Raw genomic sequence first — 24,304 nt, 5'->3', positions numbered from 1 at the left:
GGTAACCATGGACCTGTGGTAGTGATTGCCTTCTGAAGTAGAAAACTATCATTTAATTAAGGATTCTTAGAGTTAATGGCAGATATTCTAAGCAAGTATTTAAGGATATAAAAGGAATAATACATAAAATATATTCATAATACTGAAACATTAGAAATGACCTAGTACCTTTTAAGGGGAGTGGTCAAGAGTTAGAGAAGCTTTTTAAAAAAAATTAATTAATTAATTAATTAATTTTTGGCTGCATTGGATCTTCGTTGCTGCACGCGGGCTTTCTCTAGTTGCGGTGAGCGCGGGCTACTCTTCGTTGCGGTGTGGGCTTCTCATTTCTCATTGCGGTGGCTTCTCATTGCGGAGCATGGGCTCTAGGTGTGCAGGCTCAGTAATTGTGGCACGTGGGCTCAGTTGCTCCGCAGCATGTGGGATATTCCCCGGCCAGGGCTCAAACCCTTATCCCCTGCATCAGCAGGCGGATTCTTAACCACTGCACCACCAGGGAAGTCCCAGAGAAGCTTTTTATTGAAGCCCTAGAATTCAGCATCATAGAGCATGAAAGAGATGACACATTGGCCTGGGAGACTTGGAATAAAGGCATTCACAAGGATGCATTTTTCCACTTTGGCAACAAAAACAACATTTATATGGCTTCTATATAATATTTACATTTTTTCAGTTTTTTAAAAAATTTCAAACCTATAGAAAACTTAAAAGAATAGCACAATGAACATTTTTTACCTAGATTCACCAGTTGCTAACATTTTGTCACACTTGCCTTATTTTTAAATTTTTGATCTATTTATTATTTTTTAAACTGTTTATTACTTCATTTATTATTGCTAAACCTTTTGGAAGTAAGTTGCAGATATTATATTACTTTACCCCTAAGTAAATGGGGTAAAGCGTGCTTGTCCTGAGAATAAGGATATTCTCCTACCACCACATTACTTTTATCATATCTAGGAAAATCAACAATAATGTCTAATCATCTAATATTAGGTTCATATTTAAATGTTCCCAATTGTCTGCAAAATGTCTTTTTTATAGTTGCTTTTTTTTTCAAGGTTCACAATTTACATTTGGTGTTATGTCTCTTTACTCTTTTACATTTTTAGAACAGTTCTCCTGGCTTTTTAAAAATGTTTAATTATGCTGTTTGAAGAGTCTGGGGCAGTTTTCTTGTAGAATGTTCCACATTCAGGATTTCTTTCTTTCTTTTTTTAAAAATTATTTATTTATTTATTTTTATTTGGCTGTGCCAGGTCTTAGTTGCAGCATGTGGGATCTAGTTCCCTGACCAGGGATGGAACCCGTCCCCCTGCATTGGGAGCGCAGAGTCTTAACCAGTAGACCACCAGGGAAGTCCCAGGATTTATTCCTTTGTTTCTCCATTAGTGCAATAAATGAAATATTTCAGCAAAAATACATGTTGTACCCTTTTTTTGCATAAAATCAGAAGGCACATAATGTTAGGTTACCCAATTATTGTGATGCTAATTGTGATCTCTGGTGTTATGAACTGAACTGTGTCCCACCAAAATTCATAAGTTAAAGCCCTAACCTCCAAAATGATGGTATTTGAAGATGAAGCCTTTGGGAGGTAATTAGGTTTAGATAAGGTCATGAAGATGAAGTCCTTATTGTGGGATTAGTGTCCTTAAAAAAAGAAACACCAAAGAGTTTGCCTCTCTCTCTCTCTCTCTCTGTCATGTGAGGATACAGCAAGCAGGTGACCATCTGCAAGTCAGGAAAAGAGCTCTCACCAGGAACCAGATTGGCCAGGACCTTGATCTTGACTTCCCAGCCTCCAGAACTGTGAAGATAAATTCCTGTTATTGAAGCCACCCAATCTATGGTATTTTGTTATAGCAGCCCGAGCTGACTAATACAACTTGGTAGAGGTGGTGACCAGTCTTTCCACTTAACATGTATATCTCCTTGTAATCATTAAGTAATCTGAGGGGTGGGTGATACTTTGAGACCATGTGAATATCTTGTTTCCCATTAACCTTTCATAATAATTTTAGCATAAATTAATAGTTCTTGCCTGAATCAAATTTTAATTCGAGGTTGCAAAATGGTGATTTTCCCAATTCTATCATTCCTTTTATATGTATTAGCTGGCATTCTTCTATAATACAAGCTTACCCTTTCCCCCTTTATCTAGTCTCTTTAACTCTTACTTTTTGTCCTTCCAAAGTAGACCCTGACACAGAAACCTGGTTGTGGGTAGTTTATTTGGGAGATGATACCAGAGGAACAGAGGAAATGGGGAAAGTTAGACAGGGCAAGGAGGAAAAGCCAGTAAACGGTTTATCAGTGAACAGTTCTGCTGTGGATAATTGGACCTCAGTCCCACTGAGAAATGATGTTGAATTCCTTAGAATTGTGCTGCTAATCCCAACATCTGTTAGTTAAGAGCTGCCCTGGATGTATTAACTATCCCCCCACTTCCTAACCCTCTGCACTTTCCCATTGCCTCCCTCAGCAGCCATACATTCTAAGTGGTTCCTGAGAAAAGACCTCAGGCAGAGCAGAAAGGTGGGCATCTGTCAGAATGATGGGAACTGTGGATAGAAAAGAATTCAAGTGGGTTGAGGGTAATGTGGAAAAAGGCATCAACAGCATCTGCTTCTCTCCCTCTCTCTCTGATGTCACTGTGAACTTGTGGAATTAAAAAAAAAAAATCCCAGCATGTTATAATCCTTTACCATCATTATGCTGTTTGATTCCCATATTGTCTCAAATTTGGACAGTGGGAGACCCTTCACATTGGCTCCTTTGTCCTTTTGTTCCCAATAGTCTTTGAACAGTTCCTTGCTTTCTGGCACAGCCAAACACTGCAGGCTTACCTTGTGCTTTCTCTGCCCCAGAGCTGGTTTCAGCCATTTCTTTAAGGAGTTCTGATTCTTTATAGTGGAGAATAATATTTAGAAATCGTTCTGGGTTGTCATTGCTTCTAGGCCTTTTCAGTGGACAAAGCTAGGAAATGCACTTAAAAATAAAACAAAACAAAAACCATCAGTATACAGTGACCCCTCCAATTCAAATCAAACATCACAAGGTCTTTCCTCACTTTCCACCATTCTATATTTTATTTTCCTTCTCCCACAGAGAAAACCCCAGGTCTCAATATCAATTATTTGCTCTTCCCTATATTATGCACAAGAGTTTCAGAGTTGCAACACCAATATCACTACCAACAACAAATTTCCTAAGTAGAATTTTAAGATTTCATTTTAGTTCTGTTTGTCTTCAAATCATACCCCACTAAATGTGTACAGTGAGAAACCTGTACTCAAAATTATTTGAATTAATTATTTTTCTCTCTGAGGTTATATCATTTTATAAAGTATTTTTTTAAGCATTTAAAAAATTTATTTATTTATTTATTTTTGGCTGCATTGGGTCTTTGTTGCTGCACATGGGCTTTCTCTACTTGCGGCGAGCGGGGGCTACTCTTTGTTGCAGTGCACGGGCTTCTCATTGCGGTGGCTTCTCTTGTAGCAGAGCACGTGCTCTAGGTGCGTGGGCTTCAGTAGTTGTGGCGCATGGGCTTAGTTGCTCCACGGCATGTGGGATCTTCCCGGACCAGGGATCGAACATGTGTCCCCTGCGTTGGCAGGTGGATTCTTAACCACTGCGCCACCAGGGAAGTCCCTGAGGTTATATCATTTTATATACAATTAAGTTTATTTGTTTTTCTTTTTTTAATTTTATTGAAGTATAGTTGATTTATAATATTGTGTTTAATTTCTTCTGTACAGCAAAGTGACTCAGTTATACATATATATATTCTTTTTCATATCCTTTTCCATCATGGTTTATCACAGTTTATTGAATATAGTTCCCTGTGCTATATACTGTAGGACCTGTTGTTTATCCATCCTATATATAATAGTTTGCATCTGCTAATCCCAAACTCATAGTCCTTCTGGGGGTGGGGAGGGAAGGACTGGAAGTTTATTTGTTTTTCTTTTTATTCAAATTTGAGGTTTGATTTTAAAATTCACAGAATGGAATACTATGTGGCCATTAAAAAGAAGAAGGAAGATCTCTGTGTACTAATGAGGAGTGAAATTGTAAGCCACAAAATAATATATATGGTGTGATGAGTTCTGTATAATAAAAAAGGAGAAATACAAATATGTACACATTTTTTCCAAAAAAACCCAACACACACATACAGTTAGAAGAAACCAGTTCGTTAGCAGTCCTGTTCTGCTTTCTTGCTAATGGATGCTGTGCATCAAATATTTTATACATTCCAAACAGGAAGAAGGAAAAGGAATAAGCAGCAGCAGACTTCCACTTAACTCTCATTAGCCTGAATTGAGTCACATGGTCACACTTAGCAACAAGAGGGTCTGGGAGCACAAGCCTCTATGGTAGATTAAGGTAAGCAAAAAAGGGTTTGAAATGAAGGCTGAATGAGCCTATCTATTGTATCTGCCACTGCTTACCTTTTAGATTTTAAAATATGTAAAAGTGAAACTGAGGATGGTCATTAGTTATATCCATTAAACTAACTTCCTGGTCTAGTAAATACTAAACTGTAATCTGTCTTCACTGATCAAGCTTGCAAAACTGCATGCCCTTCAAGCTTCACGTAGCTTAGACAATGTATCACAAGACTCCCTTCACCACCCCCTTATAGATAGCATCTCTGACGTGAGTCTTAAGATGTGTGCTCAAACTGTTTTTCAGGAACTGAGTCAGCTCTTGTCCACATCTAGCCGGTTGAGACCATGGACCCATTAACCGGGGCTGCTCGAGTGTTCCATAGGTGACCTTCTGAGTCAGAGGGCCAAAAATTCTACCCTTAGATCATGCTACCACCGCCATTTTCTGAACATACATCCTACAAAGGAGCATGAAGCCCAGTTGCACCTGCACAGAGCAACACTTACCTCACTTCCTCTTTTCTTACCTCCAGTCACCTTCCCTGCACCTCTGACCACTCTATGCCCTTTACCCATAAATGTTCAAAACCCCTCGCCTTTGGGAGAGCTGGATTTGAGATTTGCTCTCCTGTCTCCTTGCTTGGCTGTCTCATGAATAAACCCTATCTCTGCTGCAAACCTTGGCGTCTATGGGGCAAGTGAACCTGGTTCGGTAACAAAAGGACAAGAGTCTAAAGAACTAGCAACAGGGGATTCCCTGGTGGCGCAGTGGTTTAGAGTCTGCCTGCCAATGCAGGGGACACGAGTTCGAGCCCTGGTCTGGGAAGATCCCACATGCCACGGAGCAACTAAGCCCGTGAGCCACAACTACTGAGCCTGCGCGTCTGGAGCTTGTGCTCCGAAACGGGAGAGGCCGCGACAGTGAGAGGCCCACACACCGCAATGAAGAGTGGCCCCCACTTGCCGCAACTGGAGAAAGCCTTCGCACAGAAACGAAGACCCAACACAGCCAAAAATAAATAAATAAATAAATAAATTTATTAAAAAAAACCAAAAAACCCAAGAGGATTAAAAAAAAAATACTGTTTAAAGAACTAGCAACAGCATTTTTCAAAATTGTTAAAGTCGTTGTAATAAAATCAGCATATTTGTGAAGCAGAAGCCAGGTAAAAAGAAAATTTAGTGGACTGTATTATACTACAAAATGGATATCTATTAAAATCATTGTGCCATGTGTCTCTACATCTTTCACAAATCAATATTTATTTCTCTAGCTAGGTAGCTATCTATCTGATTTGTGTTTCAATTTACTTCAATTTACATCTACTAATATCTGAATTCAATTAGATCTGTTTTCCCCCTGCAGCATGGCAAAATCATATGGTATGTAAATAGGGTGACTGTTTGCCCTGGTTTTCCTAGGACAATTGCAGCATAATTATTAACAGCATCCCCTTTCATTCTCAAGCATTTTGGTTTAGATGATAAGTTATATGGTTTCCATTATACATAAAGAACAAGTGCATATGAATTGGTCCAAGTGGAGCTGTTAGTAATGACCTGGAAAGGGTCGGTAAATAGTCTGCTTTCTAGAAATGATTAAATCATATTTACATTTCATGTGAAGCCCACTAGGATTTCCCTCGTGCTAATACAAAAGACCAGGAGGCATCCTTCAGTTCCTTATAGCCATAGACAAAGTCAAAATTTTTGTAGACTGGGAAATCCCAGTTCTTCCTGTTACCAGGCCAAGTTCCTTTGCCTGACACACAGCAAGCCAAACACTGCGACTGGAAATAAGGAAAAGATGAGGTAGTTTCACACAGGCGAAACTAAGCTACATGCTTCTTCATTGGACACATTATTATTTATTTATTTATTTAAAAAATTTATTTATATTTATTTATTTATGGCTGTTTGGGTCTTTGGTGCTGTGCGCGGGCTTTCTCTAGTTGTGGCGAGCAGGGGCTACACTTTGTTGTGGTGCGCGGGCTTCTCATTGCTGTGGCTTATCTTGTTGTGGAACATGGGCTCTAGGCATTCGGGCTTCAGTAGTTGTGGCACACGGGCTCAGTAGTGGTGGCTCGTGGGCTCTAGAGCAAAGGCTCAGTAGTTGTGGCGCACGGGCTTAGTTGCTCCGCGGCATGTGGGATCTTCCCGGATCAGGGCTCGAACCTGTGTCCCCTGCATTGGCAGGCGGATTCTTAACCACTGCGCCACCAGGGAAGCCTGGACACATTTTTAGAAAATGGCGGCATTAGCCATGTGCTGAAGGTGGAGTTTTTGGCCCTCTGATGTCAAAAGGTCATCAACTGGACAGTTGTGCGTGTCCAGTTGGAGGGTCCATGGTCCCAGCAAGTCTTAACCAGCTCGAAATGGACAACAGCTGACTAAGTTCCTGAAAAACAACTTGGGCAAACGTCTTAAGATTTGTGACATTGTTTAGGCTACATGATGCTTGGAGGATATGCAAGTTTTTGTAAAAACAAAGCAAGCTTGATCAGTGAAAGCAGGTTACAGTTTATTATTTTTAAGCAAGTTATAGTTTAATGGATCTGATGGTTACTCTCGGTTTCACCCTCTTTTTCTTTCCTTCTCATTCAACTTTGATACTGCTTTCTTTTGTTCTTGTTAAGAATAGCTGACAGAATTTCCAGCAACTTAGGCATAGTTGGGGGTAGGACTTGGTAGTGGAGGGCAGTGAATGAGCTTTCAAAAATACAGACATAAAAAAAAGGGAAATCGTAGGACTCCCATAAATTTGGAAGGCATTGCACCAATCTCTTTTACTGAACTCTACTCCAAGGCACAAATTAGTTTATTGTACTCGTGAATTGTATATATTATCTAACAACTCTACAACAAATGTTCTCATATCTTTGGGTGCTTGCCCAATTATTTCCTTAGAAATCCCTCTTCTATTTATTTTCTAAAATTAAACAAATATACATATTATTTTTTAATACATAATGACAATGTGTTACACCGCTTAACTTACAGTACATGGGAATATATATATTTTTTCACATCTACAACACTGAATAATATTTTCTTGAACCATCTGATCTGTGACGAATAATGTCACTTTTTATTTGTATAGTTCTTTTGATTACCAGTGCACCTTTAACATTTTCATGCACTTAATATGCATTTATTTTTATTCTTATATGATTGGTTGGTCATGCTTTTTGTTTATTCTATATTGAATGCTTTTTTCTTCTTGATTTTTTTGGGGGGGGTGGTTCAGTAGCTTTCTTTTTTTTTTTATTTTAGACATCTTTTTTTTATATTCTTTTCCATTATGGTTTATCACAGGATATTGAATATAGTTCCCTGTGCTATTCAGTAGGACCTTTATTCTTGATTTTTAAAAGAGTTCTTTCTATACTAGTGTAACTAGTATGATCTGCTCCACAAACTCAAGGTACAAATGTGGTCAAGTACATCCATTAATTTTCAAGGCCTGCCACATGCCCTATTAGAAGAAAGTCTAGTTTTCTCCATTGTGGTTTTCCCTTGTCTCCACTGATTGTCCAAGAATACTGAGGGGGGCTTACTCAGCCCAAAGGGCAATAGATTCCTCTTTTAATAGCCAAATACAGAGAGAACTAGAACTGGTGTCTACTCAGTCCTCCTGTGCCACTGAGTCTTTGCACATCCGCATAAATTTTCCTTAACTTCAGATCTTGGTGAGCATAAAGGGTTTTTGGTCTCCTCTTCCCTATGGGTACTAGGCTTCTAAGGCAAACTGAGTCACGTCCTCTCCAGTGACCCACTAGGTAAAACTAAGGTGAAGCAGCTGCTAATTGGAAAGAAACACACACACACACACACACACACACACACACACACCAAAAAGTTGTTTTTTTTTAAATTTAATTTATTTATTTATGGCTGTGTTGGGTCTTTGTTGCTGCGCGCGGGCTTTCTCTAGTTGCGGCGAGCAAGGGCTACTCTTCATTGCGGTGCGCAGGCTTCTCATTGCAGTGGCTTCTCTTGTTGCGGAGCACGGGCTCCAGGTGCGTGGGCTTCAGTAGTTGCAGCACCCGGGCTCAGTAGTTGTGGCGCATAGGCTTAGTTGCTCTGCGGCATGGGGGATCTTCCCGGACCAGGGCTTGAACCCGTTTCCCCTGCATTGGCAGGCGGATTCTTAACCACTGTGCCACCAGGGAAGTCCAACACACCAAAAAGTTTTGTTAGAATCTTCTTGCAGGACAGTGGGTGCCTTCACCAATTACATTTGCATAACTAAGACAGCCTTCATAGAACAAAGAATATCAACTTCATCTGATTAAAATTTTAAAAATAAACAATAAAAAATACTGTTAAGAGATACGATCTTAACCCTTTATCATGTATGTTGTGTACATATTTTTCCATTTGTGAATTGCTTTTTAGCCTTGAATATCTTTTTTTTTTTTAAGGGAGGAGGGCTATATCTGTTTTAAATTTTTTATGTAGTCAAAGGTATGGCCTCAACTTTTATTTCTTAAATATTCATCAAGATTCAAAAGACATTTCTCATACCACATTTATAAAAGACATTTACCCAAACTTCCTTTTGGTACTTTAATGTTTTCATTCTTTCACATTTCTAATTTTCATCTATCCACAGTTATTTGGCAAAGGAGTGAGGTAACGACCTAATTTTCTTTTTGCTGTGTATGACTAGCCAGTTGCACAAATATCACTTAAGATCTAACTCTTCCCCATGATTTGAACTGTCCCTTTATCATATGTAGGCACTTCCCACAGCAATTATTTCAAAACTTTTCAACCATTTTATTCCCTATCAGCAGACACCTCTTCACAAATAATTGAGTCTGTCAAGAATTCCAACTTTTGCTGCAACTCCATTCTTCACGTGAACATAGACCATTTTCTACCTCTAGAACAAGGCTCAGCAAACATTTCTGTAAAGGGGCAGATAGTAAATATTTTAGACTTTGAAGGCCAAGAGGCAAAATCAAGGATATTACATGGGTTTTTATATAAAAGGTCTACCAATGAGAAGAATGATTTTTTTTTTAGGAATAACATTAATTAATTGGGGGCTCTGATCAGTTGCAAATATTCATCCATTAAAATCATTCTTACCTTCTGGGACCATGCAAAAGCAGGCCAGATTTGGCCCCTGACCTTTGACATCTTCCCTCTGTCCATTAACTTGAGAAGAATTGCCCCCAGAGCATCCCACCTATCCAAGGCCATTTCCGGATCCCAATTCTTCCCTGCTTTTTCAGTGACATTAGCCATCAATATACTTAGCAATTCCATTCCAATTCCAAATGGTCCAATCCCTGGACCATTCCTTTCAGTGATTAATTTGTGTATTTACATAATAAAAGACAACCTTTTTAAGGCCAAATAAAATATAAAAGTAGGCAGCACTTTCAATTGACCATAGTATATTTACAACTAAGGGAAGTTAGTTGTAACTAACTTCCTCTAGTAAACCCACACATTTCTATGACAAGTATAATACAAAATAACAAAAAAAAAATTTTAAATCATTTGTAGTTAGTTTTAGAATACAGACACAATTTTTTGTCCATCAGCCTTGGTTTCCTATTTCCATTCTCTTTTCCTTATTATTAACTTATGGCTATCTTTCCTAAGGATACATTGTCTGGAGAATGGTGATTCATAACACAATAATGTGCTAGGTAGTTAGAAAAAGCCAACCTTTAACAAATAAAACACCATATATACAAAAATACGTACTACAATGGAGTCTTTATTATATTAACATTGTACTGACTTTACGTGAAAGTGCTCCAAGGCTATAATCTAGGAGACCTGTGCTTAAATCCTGATGCTAAAACTAACCCAGGATTCATTATTCTCAACTATTTAACAGACCACTGCTAATTTCCACTTTTAATTTTACCTTTAAATTTTTTGGGGAAATAATCTTAAGTATGTTAAAGAGTTATAAGCACAGCAGAAAAATGTATTTTTCTTTTCCTGGATCATTTGAGAGCAAACAGAGATGCCCCATCATTCTCAAACATTTTCATGTATTTCCTACAAATGATATTTTCCTAAGTAGCCACAGCACAACTATAAAGACCATACATCACTACTACCTCAGACCCATTTAAGTTTTACCAATAGATCCAGAAATGTCCTTTGTATCAAAACAAATTTATCATTTTAACCATTTAAAAATATACAGCTCAGTGGCATGAATACATTCACATTTTGTGCAACCACTGCCACCATCTATCTCCAAAACTTTTCCATCTTTCCAAAATGAAACTTCATACCGATGAAGCAATAATTCTCCATTTTTTTCCTTCCCATACCACGGCAACCACCATTCTGCTTTCTGTTTCTATGAATTTGACTATTCTAGGTACTTCACATAAGTGGAATCATACAATATTTGTCTTTTTGTGTTTGGCTTTTTTCACTTAGCATAATGTCTTCAAGTTCCATCCATGTTGTTGCATGTGTCAGAGTTTCCTTTCTTCTTGAGGCTAAATAATATTCCATAGTATGTATATACCACATTTTGTTTATACATTCATTTATCAGTGGACACAAATTGTTTCCAACTTTTAGGTATTCTGAATAATGCTGCTATGAACATTGATGTACAAATATCTTTTCAAGTTCCTGCTTTCAGTTCTTTTGGGTGTATACCCAGAAGTGGTAGTGCTGGATCACATGGTAATTCTAAGCATAATTTTTTGAGGAAGTGCCATATTGTTTTCCAGAGTGGCTGCACCTTTTCACTTTCCCATCAGCAATGCGCAAGGGTTCCAATTTCTCTACGTAAAAGCCAACACTTGTTCTTTTCTTTTTTTCTTCTCTTTTCTTTTGATAATAGCCATCCTAATGTATGTGAAGTGGTATCTCATTGTGGTTTTGATTTGTATTTTGTCAGTCTTTTTAATCTCCTTCAATCTGGAATAGTTCCTCAGTCTCTCCTTGATGTTTGTGACCTTGATAGTTTTTCTTTTGGTCCTCCAAGTGAATAGTGGCTCAAGCAGAAGTTTAATTATCACTCCCATAAATTCCAAAACCAGTGGTTCTGATCAGTAGATAGTGATTCAAGATCCCATGCTTCTTCCATCTTGCAGCTTTGCCATCTTCTTAACGTGGTTTCCAAACGACCTTGAAATTTTGAAGATTGGAGACATGCTGTTTTGTAGAATATCTCTCAGTTTGTGTTTATCTGATGTTTCCTCATGACTAGATGCAGGTTATACAATTTTAGCAGGAATGTAAAAGAATTGTGTTCTGTGTTCTCATGCCATCCTAATATACTTTTGATTTGTCTCATTACTGGTGGCTTACATTCAATTTGTGATTAAGGTAGTGTCTGCTACTCTTCTCCACTAAAAAGTTACTCCTTTTTTCTTTGTAATTAATAAATATTTTGTAAGTAATATTTTGACACTACGTTAAGTATATAAATGAGATACTAAATTATGCAAATATGTAAACTTTGAGGCTATGTTAATAAAATTTCCTCAACAAACTTTTATTTATTTCTTTTCATCAGTTTGGATTCATGGTTTCCTATTTTATTGTGTGTTATAATCTGTTCCTATCATTACTTATTTTGATGCTCAAATTGTTCCAGATTTGGCTACTCAAAACTCATTAAAGCTGGCTTTTCTTACCTTTTAACATGTTACCATCATTTTATGAAGACTTCCTTTCCTGCAACAATAAAATATTCCAGGCTCATCTTCTGTTTTCTCTGCTGTAGGCTTGGAATCAGCTATTTCACCAAAGGGCTCTAGTTCTTTTTAAAAGAGAAGAGTATTTAAGAGCTAGGATCTGGGTGCTAGGTGTATTATTATTATTATTATTATTTTTAGCAGACTTCAGGTTTTACTGCCAAAAATTACAAAAACAAAAAACTTCTGATTTTTAAAACCTGTGAAGTTTTAGAATTGTAAATGAGGGGCTGTGAATCTGTAACATCTACTTTAATTTTATTTTTTAATTTAATTTTTTTTACTGAAGTATTGTTGATGTACAATATGTGCTAGGTGTATTTGTTGCTATTGGGGTATTTTTGCTCTCAAGCCTCTCAGTGGAGACCTAAGGAATATATGTTCTATGTACACACATATACATCCACATAAATATGTAAAGGGTGGCAGAATATGCCACCCCAAAATGTGCTACTATGGCCTAAGGATTATTTTGAACAAAATGTTCTTAAAAAACAGCAGGTGCAGGAAGGGTGTTCTGACTTCCCCTTTTCTACCTGAAAGCAGGAGATGAAACCCCCATGTAAAAGATGTATTCCTTATACCAGGAGGAAAGACACATTCTTATCACCAGAGATAGGGAGTCAACGCTGAGAAAATTGTATACAACAGATCTTGTTAAAATAACTCTTATCTTCCTTTAGTCTCCCCATATATTTTAGTTACTCTTCCACAATTGCCTCTCTTTGTTCAACTTAATATATAAGCCCTTAGGTTTTGTCATTGCTTTGGGTCTTCATTTCCTTATGAGGGCTCCCAAGTCACGTAAAACTTATATTACATAAATCTGTATGCTTTTCTCCTCTTAATGTTTTTTAAAAAAATATGTATTTATTTATTTATTTAGGCTGCCCCAGGTCTTCGTTGCGGCATGCAGGATCTTTACATCTTAGTTGTGGCATGCAGACTCAGTTGCAGCATGTGGACTCTTAGTTGCGGCATGCAAACTGTTAGTTGTGGCATGCATGCGGGATCTAGTTCCCCAACCAGGGATTGAACCCGGGCCCCCTGCATTAGGAGCATGGAGTCTTACCCACTGGACCACCAGGGAAGTCCCTTAATCTGTCTTATGTCAATTTAATTCTCAGGCCCAGCCAGAGACCTTAAGAGGGTAGAGGTAAAATTTTTGCTTCCATTATATATACATACATATACAATTATACATTTATGTCTCATTTATGTATTTATTTCTATAACTATCTCTATATGTTGACACCCATGAGGACACAGATACCACAATTCCAACCCAGCATTGCAGAGTTTATTCTAGTTTTCTCTTTCCATATTTGTAACTGAGGAGGATGTCCTCACCCCACCAAGGCTCTGACACATTATGACGGGTTCCATTCCTGCACTGATGCCCTTCTTAACCCTCTCAGGCTACCCTATGCTGGGCTAACCCCTGCCCATGCAAAGCTGTTCTCCCATTGGATGTCTTCCTTACCCTGCTCAGAGTCCAAAGCCCTACACCGGGCCTTCCCTCTACACAGATGCCTTCCCCTTCCATCATGGGCTCTGATGCCAGGGCCAGGCCATCCCCCTGTGCTGGCCACCCTCCTCACCCTGTGCTGGCTCTGATGTCCCATGCTGGGTGCCCCCACTCTTCTCTGGCTTTGACTGTCTGTGCTGGGTGATAATCCCCTGTAAGGACACACTCTTCACCCTGCTTGTTCTCCAAACTCCTGATGGCCCACCCTCCGATGTAGAAGCCTCCCTCTTCATCCTGCAGAGGCTGACCCCTCTCCCCAGGGGGAAACCCTGCTTAGTCTCTGACTGCCCTGGAGCACAGCTGCTCTCCCTCTCAGGCACAAATACCCACATTGTTGATCCCACTTAATGGCTTCTGGGCAGAATCGCTGGGGAAGGGAAAAGAAACGGGTAAGAAGAAGAGCTCAGTGACTATTTTTAATATTTATCAGTTATAATAGACAATGCTGATTGCCTTCACAATAACCCTTCTTTCCACCATCTTTTGTTACTTGCAGCCAAAAGAATTCTAACTGCCCAACTAACCTTACTGATGCCCCTCTCTCAGCATACAGCCTTGCTTCTTTCTCAGAGGCTACACAGGCTTTTCCTACTCTTCTATCCACATCCCCTAAGGCACAAAATTACCTACATCTCCACAGTACTGTATCTTCTTTCCCATAATTTCCAGGCAGTGATATTCTTTCTCTTATTCCAAGGCTAATTTACCCATCATGTGTTCTATATTCCTATTTTCTCCCAGATTCTTAGGGAGTCTGCTTCGGTAAAAGTTTCCTTTATTTCCTTTATTTTCAAATTCTGGATTATTATTAGTTCTTTTCTTTAAGCAGAAAAATGGCCAAGTCTCTCCCTTCTTATAAACAAAGATAAACCTTCCTCTGATTAGAAAACATTTAATATGTACATTTTTTTGGATCCAATGTAATTCTACTTCTAAAAATCACTTATTGGGACTTCCCTGGTGGTCCAGTGGTTAAGACTCCACACTCCCAGTGCAGGGGGCCTAGGTTAGATCCCTGGTTGGGGAACTAAGATGCCACATACTGCAACTAAGCCTGTGTGTCGCAACTAGAGAAGCCTGCACACTGCAACGAAGACCCAGCACAGCCAAAATAAATTAATTAATTTTAAAAAATCACTTATTAACTTATTGAATATTTATGAGCACCCATGTGCCAGGTACCATGAATAAAATGATAAGCAGAAACAGATATCATCCCTGATTTCATGGAGGTTAATGAGACAAATATCAATCAGATAATCACACTAATGAATGCATTACTGCAAATTGAGACCTTAATGATAAAATGAAATATTATGTACTCATATTTGTTGGTCCCTATTCCAAACTCTTTCCATGCATTAATTTAATCATAAATAATGTATTATATGCACTATAATATGTATATAGTTTTATTATGCCCACCACTATTATACCCACTTGCAGAAATGAAACTGAGTCAGAGAGAGGTTAAGTAACTTGTCCAAGGTCATACAGCCAATAAGTGATAGAGTTGGAATTCAAACCCAAATAGTCTGGCCCCTGCTCTTAACCATTATGCTATACTGGTCCTCACAAGTAGCTATGAAGAGGGATCTTTTTTTTTAATTTTTAAAAAAATTTTATTTATTTATTGTTCCTGGCTGCGTTGGGTCTTTGTTGCTGCGCGCGGGCTTTCTCTAGTTGCGGCGAGCAGGGGCTACTCTTCATTGCAGTGTGCGGGCTTCTTGTGGTGGCTTCTCTTGTTGCAGAGCACGGGCTTTAGGAGCACGGGCTTCAGTAGTTGTGGCACGTGGGCTCCATAGTTGTGGCTCGTGGGCTCTAGAGTGCAGGTTCAGTAGTTGTGGCGCACAGGCTTAGCTGCTCCGCGGCATGTGGGATCTTCCCGGGCCAGGGCTCGAACCCGTGTCCCCTGCACTGGCAGGAGGATTCTCAACCACTGCACCACCAGGGAAGCCCAAGGAATCTTTTTTTAGTTTTACTTTATTTTATTTTTTATTTTTCGCTGACTTGAGTCTTCGTTGCTGCTCACAGGCTTTCTCTAGTTGCGTTGAGCGGGGGCTACTCTTCGTTGCAGTGTGTGGGCTTCTCACTGTGGTGGCTTCTCTTGTTGCAGAGCATGGGCTCTAGGCTCGCGGGCTCTAGAGCGCAGGCTCAGTAGTTGTGGCACACGGGCTTAGTTGCTCCGCGGCATCTTCCCGGACCAGGGCTCAAACCTGTGTCCCCTGCATCGGCAGGCGGATTCTTAACCACTGCGCCACCAGGGAAGTCCCAGAAAGAGGGATCAATGAGGATATACAACAAAGAAAACTGATCTAGACAGGAGCTTTCTGAGGAAGTACTGCTTGAGCTCAGACCTCAAGTTTGAGTAGGCATTAACTCTGCAAAGTAGGTGGTAGTGGTGGTAGGAGAAGCAATCATTTCACCTAGAGGGCAGAACGTGCAAAGGCCCTGAGGCAAGAGGGAGCATGGCACAGTGAAGAAATTCAAAGGCCAATGTAGCCAGAATGTAGAAAGCAAGGGAAAAGTGAGACATTATATGGCTAGAGAGGTAGTCTAGGCCAGATGAAATGGGGCCTTAGTGGCCCTTAGGGATTTTGTTTTTCATCCTAAGAGTAAGAGAAAGCCATGAAGATAAGGATTGGGGAAGCAGGGATCAGTTTCCTTTGAAAAGATTACTCAACTCCAGTTTAGACAGTGAATTATAGGGGAGTCACAGTACATGTGGAGATGAGGCTTGTGATATCTTGAGGGTGGTAAGCTGACTTAGGGTGGTGACAGTGGAAATGGAGACAAATGGAGGGATGTGGAGAAATATTTAGAAAGTCAAATTGACAGGACTGGGTAAAAGATTAGATATGAGTGGTAAGAAGTTGTAGGTTTTAAGGACGGCCCCCTCCTGTATGTAATCTGTCAATAAAATCAGTTAATGTATCTTCTAAATATCTTTCTTTCTAGCCCAAAACACCATTTATTGAGATAGGGAATGTGGAAGAAGATGAAGAGGTTTGGGGAAAAGATTACTGAGTCTTGGACATGCTGACTTTGCAGTGCCTTTGAGACATTCACGTGGAGATATTAATTGACCTGGGCTAAAGTCATACACTTGGGAATTATCATTGTATGGATGGCAAATGAAGCTGAAGCATGGATGAGTTTGCCTAGGGGAAGAAAATTGATTGAGACGAGAAGGGGGTCTAGCGCTGATATTTCAGAAAGCCCAACATTGAATAAGTCTGAGTACAGGAAAGTGCTAATTTTGTAGGCCTGTATTGATCAAACCATGCATATTCCAAAGAAAGGCTTGTTTTTAGAACTGTTCTTGACTGACTCCTGGGAGATGATAACCTCTGAGCCCTTGGAATACTCTGCCTAATAAGAATGGTTTGTATACCTGAGGCCTTGCGCCACACTGTATCACTTTGACTGAATAGTTTAAGCTATCAATGTGATTTATGCTGAACATCTGTTTTAGTATGCCTGAGGCCTTGGACCATGATATATCAGTTTGACCTCTGTGGGCTGGAATTTGAGCAGCTGAGGTCAGTTATGTGGGTGGTCCATGCCTATGGGACAGACCTTCCCCCACAATAAAAACCCTGTATACCAAGGCTTGGGTGGACTTCCCTGTTTGGCAACACTGCACAAAGGTGTTGTCACACATCATTGCTGGGAGAATTACTGCCTGTGCAACTCCACTGGGAGGAGACACCTGGAACCTTGTGCCTGTTTTCTTCTGGAATTTTCTCCATGGAACTTTTACCTTTGCTGATTTTAATCTGTATCATTTCACTGTAATACACCATAACCATGAGCATACCAACTTTTCTGAGTCCTGTGAGTTCTTCTAGTCTGTTCTTGGGGACCCTGACACAGTATGTAAAAGAAAAACAGCAGTCCAAGAGGTAGGAAGAAAACCACCAGAGTATGGTGTCATGAAAGCCATGGAAGTAAGTGATTCCAGAAGGGGGAATTGTCAAAGGTGTGAAATCCCATGGAGAAAACAAGTAAGGTTAGGAATAAAATATGTCTACTGGATTTAAAAAACATGGAGGTCCTTGATGACCTTAGCAAGAGCTGTTTTAGTAGAGTGATGGAAATGGAAGCCATGCCAGAGTAGATTGAGGAATAAGTGGGATGTGAGGAAGCAGAGAACTTTACACAGAGAAACAAATTTGAAGAAAAAGATTGCAGGTTAATTTACCTTTATTTATAGTAGCAAAATACATCAAACATAATCTAGTTATTTAATAACCTAATAAGAACGCTTTGAATTTATATATTAAAATTTTTTACAATGGGTATACTTGTTGAATCAGCACTTCTATCTTTAGGAATAGTCATAAAAAATAACTATAGACATGCAAAGTATTATCCATCACAATGCTTATCACAGTATTGTTTATAATAGCAAAATGTTGAAAACAACCTTATTGTGTAAGAACAGACAGCTAATATATTACAGTACACTCACATTAAGAAATCTGTTTATTGTCTAAATTGGAATGTATCTTACTGGTTGCAAGAATTAGAGATAATGTGTGTGAAATCACTTTGTAAATTGTAAACTGCTGTTCAAATGTCCTGTTTATTACTGGGATTAACAATGTGCTCCTGGAAGGCCTTAGAAACATAGAAAAGCCAAAGGGCTAGCAATTAGACTCAGAACTCTGCCATTTGTCCCTCTTTTCTTGGTACTAGTGGTTCTCAAACTCAGACAACATGGCACCTGGAAGTCAAAGAGCGCTTTGCACAACATCATGAAATGCTGAGAAGTGAACTTTATTTTTTCTAAGATCTTGTTTTTAATTATCTTAAGCCTTATGGTCACAAAATCTACAAATTTGTGCTGATAGTGTATCTCCTCTACTTTAATCCTCTAATGAGTTTGCAAAGACACCATTACCAATCACATACATACAGGAGTTTTATAGTTTCATGTAGTTTTGAATAGCTGTTTAAAGACAATCCTGAATTATAACTCAGTCTCACTCAGATAGTAAAGGATTTAAAAGCAAAGTTTAACTTGCTATTATATCTTGTCACACTGACTTTTAAAAGCCTCTGACCTTATAGATCATCTATAAAATGTGAGAAGTGTTAAATATTCTTTGATATTTTACATAAACCACACTAAAATGCCTTTCATTAAGTAAAAGGCAACATTTTACTTATTTATTTTTACTTATTTTTCTCTTTTCTTTTTGGACGCACTGCGTGGCTTGTGGAGTCTTAGTTCCCAGACCAGGGACTGAACCTGGGCCCTCGGCAGTGAGAGTGCGGAATCCTAACCACTGGACTGCCAGGGAATTCCCAAAAGGCAACATTTTGGATACAGGGAATTTTGGATTGGCATAGTTAAGACCAAAAATATAAAATGGATATTTCTACCTTCAACCCTTTACAGCCTAATGAACGCAAACTGAAATGCAGGTGAGTCTTGCTCAATTGTATGAGACAAAGTGATTTTCCCAGTATCTAAATATTATACTCATATAATCAGTTCTATAAACCCAAATTAAAACCAATATTCTATAGGTTTTGAGATGGCATTCACCGTCTTTGTGAAAAGTTTGATATTAACAGTCAAGTCTAATTATATCTTTAGAAGAGGGAAACAGTGACAGTACTTGCTGAACTGGAATTACTATCAAAATTCAAAAAGCTGATCACATTAATTTAACCACAGCCAATCTTATTTAAATCAGGACTGTCCAAAAAAATATTCTGTCAGCCACTCATGATCTGAATTCTGGTATATGAGATCAATTTAAATATCTTACACATAAAAGAAGTTTAGACATTTCTGTTTTGTAAGAAAATAAGGCAGTGGGCCAACTATTACTCATTAGAAGCTTTGAGATAAGCTATCAAGTCTGCCCTTTCTGTCTTCTTCTTAATGCCAGCAAAGATCATTTTTTTCCAGGGATGTACTTCTTAGGATTCTCCAAATACATTTCTCCCCAGGTGATGCCCTTGTTCTCGTTGGCATCAGTGTAAGAGAATCCCAGGGTCCTGACCTGTCTTCCATCCAGGACCATTTATTATGCTTGCCTTTCTTTTCCACAGTGTGGCACTGGGCATATTTCTGGACAAAAATCTTGCTCTTCTCCACATCACCCATTTTAATTTTGGTTTTTTGACATGTGCTTTAGGAAGGTCCTTGCTCTGAAGTTGGACTTCCTGCTAAGTCCAAGGATATGCTAATCCAAGGTACATGTGCTTATGTACCTGTGTTTAGAGAAGTGAACTTTAAATCACAAGATGTCCCCTTTATATCCCCTGGCCTTACCCACTCATGATTGCTAATACGGCACATTAACAGAAATTCCCCAAATCTTTTTTTTTTTTTTTGGTTGCGCCACGTGGCTTGTAGGATCTTAATTTTCTGACCAGGGATTGAACCTGAGCCCTTGGCAGTGAAAGCGTGGAGTCTTAACCACTGGAATTCCCCAGAAACGCCCCAAATCTTAACTGCAGCTCAGCATTCCTCTGCTGGTCCTCATGACCTCTTCCATTCCTGCTGATGACTGTAGTTGCTCTGTCCAAGAATGGCAGAACCAGCCATTGCAAACCTTCATGCTATTCTTGGGCTACTCTGCCTCACTGTTGCCAACCTGCTGTGCTCTCACCATTGCTCACTTAGCTATGTCATTCCCAGTGCTCCTTCTCTTTTCTGGACAACTGTAAAGTTCTTTTCACTTCTGGTTACCAGCAATATCAGGGCAGTTTTCTCCACAGCAGAGCTACTAGGCATCTACTGATAGCTCTCCTTTATTTCAGAACTGTGTTTTTCTTTTCTTTTTTTTTTTTTTTTTCTGTGTTTTTCTTATAATGTTTGGGCAAGTGGGTCAGGGGTAAAAGATAGCCTAGGTTAGGAGAATGGCTGGATCCTTACACTCGCTGCTCAGTTCAGCCCACAGCATGGTTTCTCTTCTTGAGATTTTTCTCTGAGGTATCTTTGTTTCTCCCTCCAGTTCTGTTCCCTTCATGAACCTTTAGGTCTGTCTACTTTTACATTCATTTCATGTCTACCATGCGCCAGGTACGGTTAGCACTTTACAAATATTTAATTGTCAACCTTGAAGTAGATCCTACTGGTAACAAAAGCCCTTTTACAGGGGCTTCCCTGGTGGCGCAGTGGTTGAGAGTCTGCCTGCCAATGCAGGGGACACGGGTTCGAGCCCTGGTCTGGGAGGCTCCCACATGCCGCGGAGCAACTAAGCCCGTGAGCCACAGCTACTGAGCCTGTGCGTCTGGAGCACGTGCTCCGCAACAAGAGAGGCCGCGACAGTGAGAGGCCCGCGCACCGCGATGAAGACTGGCCCCCGCTCACCGCAACTGGAGAAAGCCCTCGCACAGAAACAAAGACCCAACACAGCCAAAAATTAATTAAAAAAAAAAAATTCTATGAGAACAAAGTTTAAAAAAAAAAAAGCCCTTTTACAAATGAGGAAACTGAGGCAAGCTAAGTAAGTTACCCCAAATCACACAGCTAGTAGGTGGTGGAACGAGGCTTCAAACTAGACATTCTGGCTCCAGCACAGGCTCAACCTCCATGCAGTGCAGTCTCTCCATCAGACAGATTTGTCCATATCATACGTCAGTCTTTCAATTTCACAATTTCTCCTGCAAGATTTCTGGGTTCCCATTGCAAATCGAGAATGTAGCTGATTCAATGTCCCCAAATACTCCATGACAATTTAATTCCAGGCACTGCATTCTCAGAGCACACAGTAAATTATATTGGTGGGGGGACAGTTTGCTCTCTATAAAATTATATCGTTTTCAAAAACAACACTTTTGGGCTTCCCTGGTGGTGCAGTGGTTAAGAATCCGCCTGCCAATGCAGAGGACATGGGTTCGAGCCCTGGTCCGGGAAGATCCCACTTGCTGCAGAGCAACTAAACCTGTGCGCCACAACTACTAAGCCTGCGCTCTAGAGCCTGTGAGCCACAACTACTGAGCCCGTGTGCCACAACTACTGAAGCCCACGTGCCTAGAGCCCATGCTCCACAAGAGAAGCCACTGCAATGAGAAGCCTGCGCACCACAACGAAGAGTTGCCCCCGCTCACTGCAACTAGAGAAAGCCTGTGCACAGCAATGAAGACCCAACGCTGCCAAAAATAAATAGGTAAATAAATAAAATTTTTTTAAAAGTGTTAAAAAAACAAGCACTTTTATACTAGATTTTTATAGTTTTTTTTTTTTTTTTTTGGCTGTGCTGCGTGGCATGTGCCAAACCCATGCTCCCTGTAATGGAAGCGTGGAGTCCTAACCACTGGACCATCAGGGAATTCCCTTATACTAGATTTTAATAAAGGCAAGTGGTAGCAGGCATCAAAAGGTTAAGAAAAATGCAAGGAAACAAAGATTTTGGTTGAGAAATTTGGCCCACTAATTTGTTTTTTTGAAGTGAATTTGGAGAAAAGTCTTTATTTGCTCTTTATTATATATACACCTTATTTTTCACCACCTGTACAGATACCACCCTGGTTCAATCCACCATTATTCCTTGGCTGAAATATTATTTTATTAGCAGTCTAACTGGTCTTCCTTCTTCCACTCTGACCCCCTACAAGTGATTTCTACAGTAAACAGCCACAGTGACTCTTTTAACAACTTTGAGTCTTTGATCAAAACTCATCCAAGATTTCCTATCTCACTCAGCATCTTAAAACTGGAGTATGAGTATTCGGGTACTACAGTGGAGGAAATTTTTCCAAAGGGTACACAAGGATAGTTTTAAGAGATTTAATTTTATATTAATTCATATATATATACACATATGTATACGTGCATTTTTTAATGCAGTGCTTATGTCAATAAAAATGAAAAATGGAATTGATACAGGACTTCATCTCTTCCTAGTAATGTTATATACATCCATGTCTACACAAACTAAAAAAAACTATGTCATCTCATTAAGACAGTCCCAATTAACATTTTACTTTTCATGTTTAATATTTATTTAATGAAATAGAACATTTTTGATCATGTACTTTTAAAATGGATGACGATGTTTGTTAAACTACTTGTTTACCTTTCCATTGGATAGATTTAAAAGTAATGTGACAATTAAAAAATGTTGGTATTTCAAAATGTCAGAAATGGCAATCTTTGCAACTATTTACACTCCTGACGAAAAATGTTAAGAGTCAACTTATAATGTTCGAGGGAGAAAATAGTTTTTCAAAGTTCTTTTCCAGGGCACAGAAGTTTAAAAAGTTGAAGGCCATTTCTGTATATGACCTGGCTCCTTTAATTCTATTATGTCATATTCTACTACTCTTTCCCCCTTCAAGCCACTCCAGCCACACAGACAGACTCTTTGCTGTTCCACTTACAAGCCAAGACTGCCTCAGGCCCTTTGTACTTACTGTTTGTTCCTCTGCCTGGAACACTCTTCTGCAAGAGAACCACAAGCTTGTTCACCTATCAGCCGAGGCCTTCCCCAATCATCTCTAATCTCTTTTACTCTGCTTTTTTTTCTTCATAGCAATTATCACTCCCTCCATATATTTATGTCACTCTTCCTCCAGATTGCAAACTCCTTGAAAGTAAGGATCTCCTTTGTTCTTTGCTGTAATCCTAGCATCTCTAAAACACTGCCTGACTCATAGTAAGAGGTCACTATTTTTGAACGAATAAATGAAAAATGTTTCGAGGTGGTTTATTTTAAGGACTTTTACCAGCTCAAGAATAACGGTTTCTTGGGAACACTGTCAGAAGAGGAAAGCACTTCACAATCCTAACATTAAAACAGCCGTAGTACTTGTTTCTCAATAAAGACCCTTCCTGAAAGCTTCTATTACCGACACTGTTAAGGCATTTGCAACCCAGCTCCCGCCAGGGCACTAAGTGAGACTCTCAGGACATAATATTGGTTAGATCGTGACTCCCCAAACTGACGCACATCAGAATCAGCCAAAGCGCTTTCAACATTCATCAGCTCTCCCCCACTTCCTGATGTAGGTCTGGGGTGTGGTCCTGGAACAGCTCTGCTTTGAAAAAGCTTCTCAGTTGATTGGTTTTCTGAAGCGTAGCAACGTCAGAGAATCAATCACCTTAAGAAGCTAAAAATAGCTGTTAAAACAGCTGTTTTTCCTCACTGGGTCTTTTCAGCCTATTTCTGGTACGCCACCAGTTAAAACCAAAAATCCTCACTTTACTGCTCCCCTGAGACACAACCATCCAAAGGAACGCGGCCAGTTAAAGCACAGAGACCCAGGAGGTCGGCACCTCGGAGCCAGGAGGCCAAGGCGTCTGACCCCGCGCCGAGTGAGGTTCCGGAGGAGACGCGCCCGCCTCTGGGGACCTCGCCGCCCGAGAGACACTCACTCCGCAGCAACCAGCCCCGGTCTTCCACCCTTGCCTGCTCTTCCCCGCACCATCGCCGCGGCCGAGCTCTTAACCACCCCGACCAAAGGTAGTTCAGCGTCAAGAGCCTCTGACTTTAAACGCTCACTGCGAGCCGAACTGCAACGGGGCGGACTCCACACGCCGGCCACGGAGGTCAGGAAGGGCGGCCAAGACGTCTACGCGCCCGCGCCCCGAGTTCCCGCCTCCCTCCGGAGGACGTCCGTGCGTACGTGCGCGCGCCGCGCCCGCCCTCCTGCAACCGCGCGACGCGAGGGTGGGGGCGCCGCGTGCGCGCGCGTTCTCGTTCCTTCGTTCGCTT

General features: G+C 40.0%; 1 long non-coding RNA gene and 1 pseudogene across 1 annotated transcript; both read right to left on the bottom strand.

The window, feature by feature from the left end:
• Window positions 1–1,759: 1,759 nt before the first annotated feature.
• Window positions 1,760–24,186, bottom strand: LOC137762522 (uncharacterized). Its single transcript, XR_011073569.1, has 3 exons — window positions 23,965–24,186; window positions 2,850–2,991; window positions 1,760–1,810 (listed from the first exon to the last, which is right to left on the bottom strand). It is a non-coding gene; the product is annotated as an uncharacterized lncRNA (long non-coding RNA).
• LOC137761237 (cytochrome c-like) lies at window positions 19,464–20,299 on the bottom strand (annotated as a pseudogene).
• Window positions 24,187–24,304: the final 118 nt, after the last annotated feature.

Source organism: Eschrichtius robustus, chromosome 3 (assembly GCF_028021215.1).
Source record: "Eschrichtius robustus isolate mEscRob2 chromosome 3, mEscRob2.pri, whole genome shotgun sequence".
Classification (NCBI taxonomy): domain Eukaryota; kingdom Metazoa; phylum Chordata; class Mammalia; order Artiodactyla; family Eschrichtiidae; genus Eschrichtius; species Eschrichtius robustus.
The sequence above is the reverse complement of the archived record's forward strand: the minus strand, read 5'-3'. Positions and strand labels throughout refer to the sequence as shown.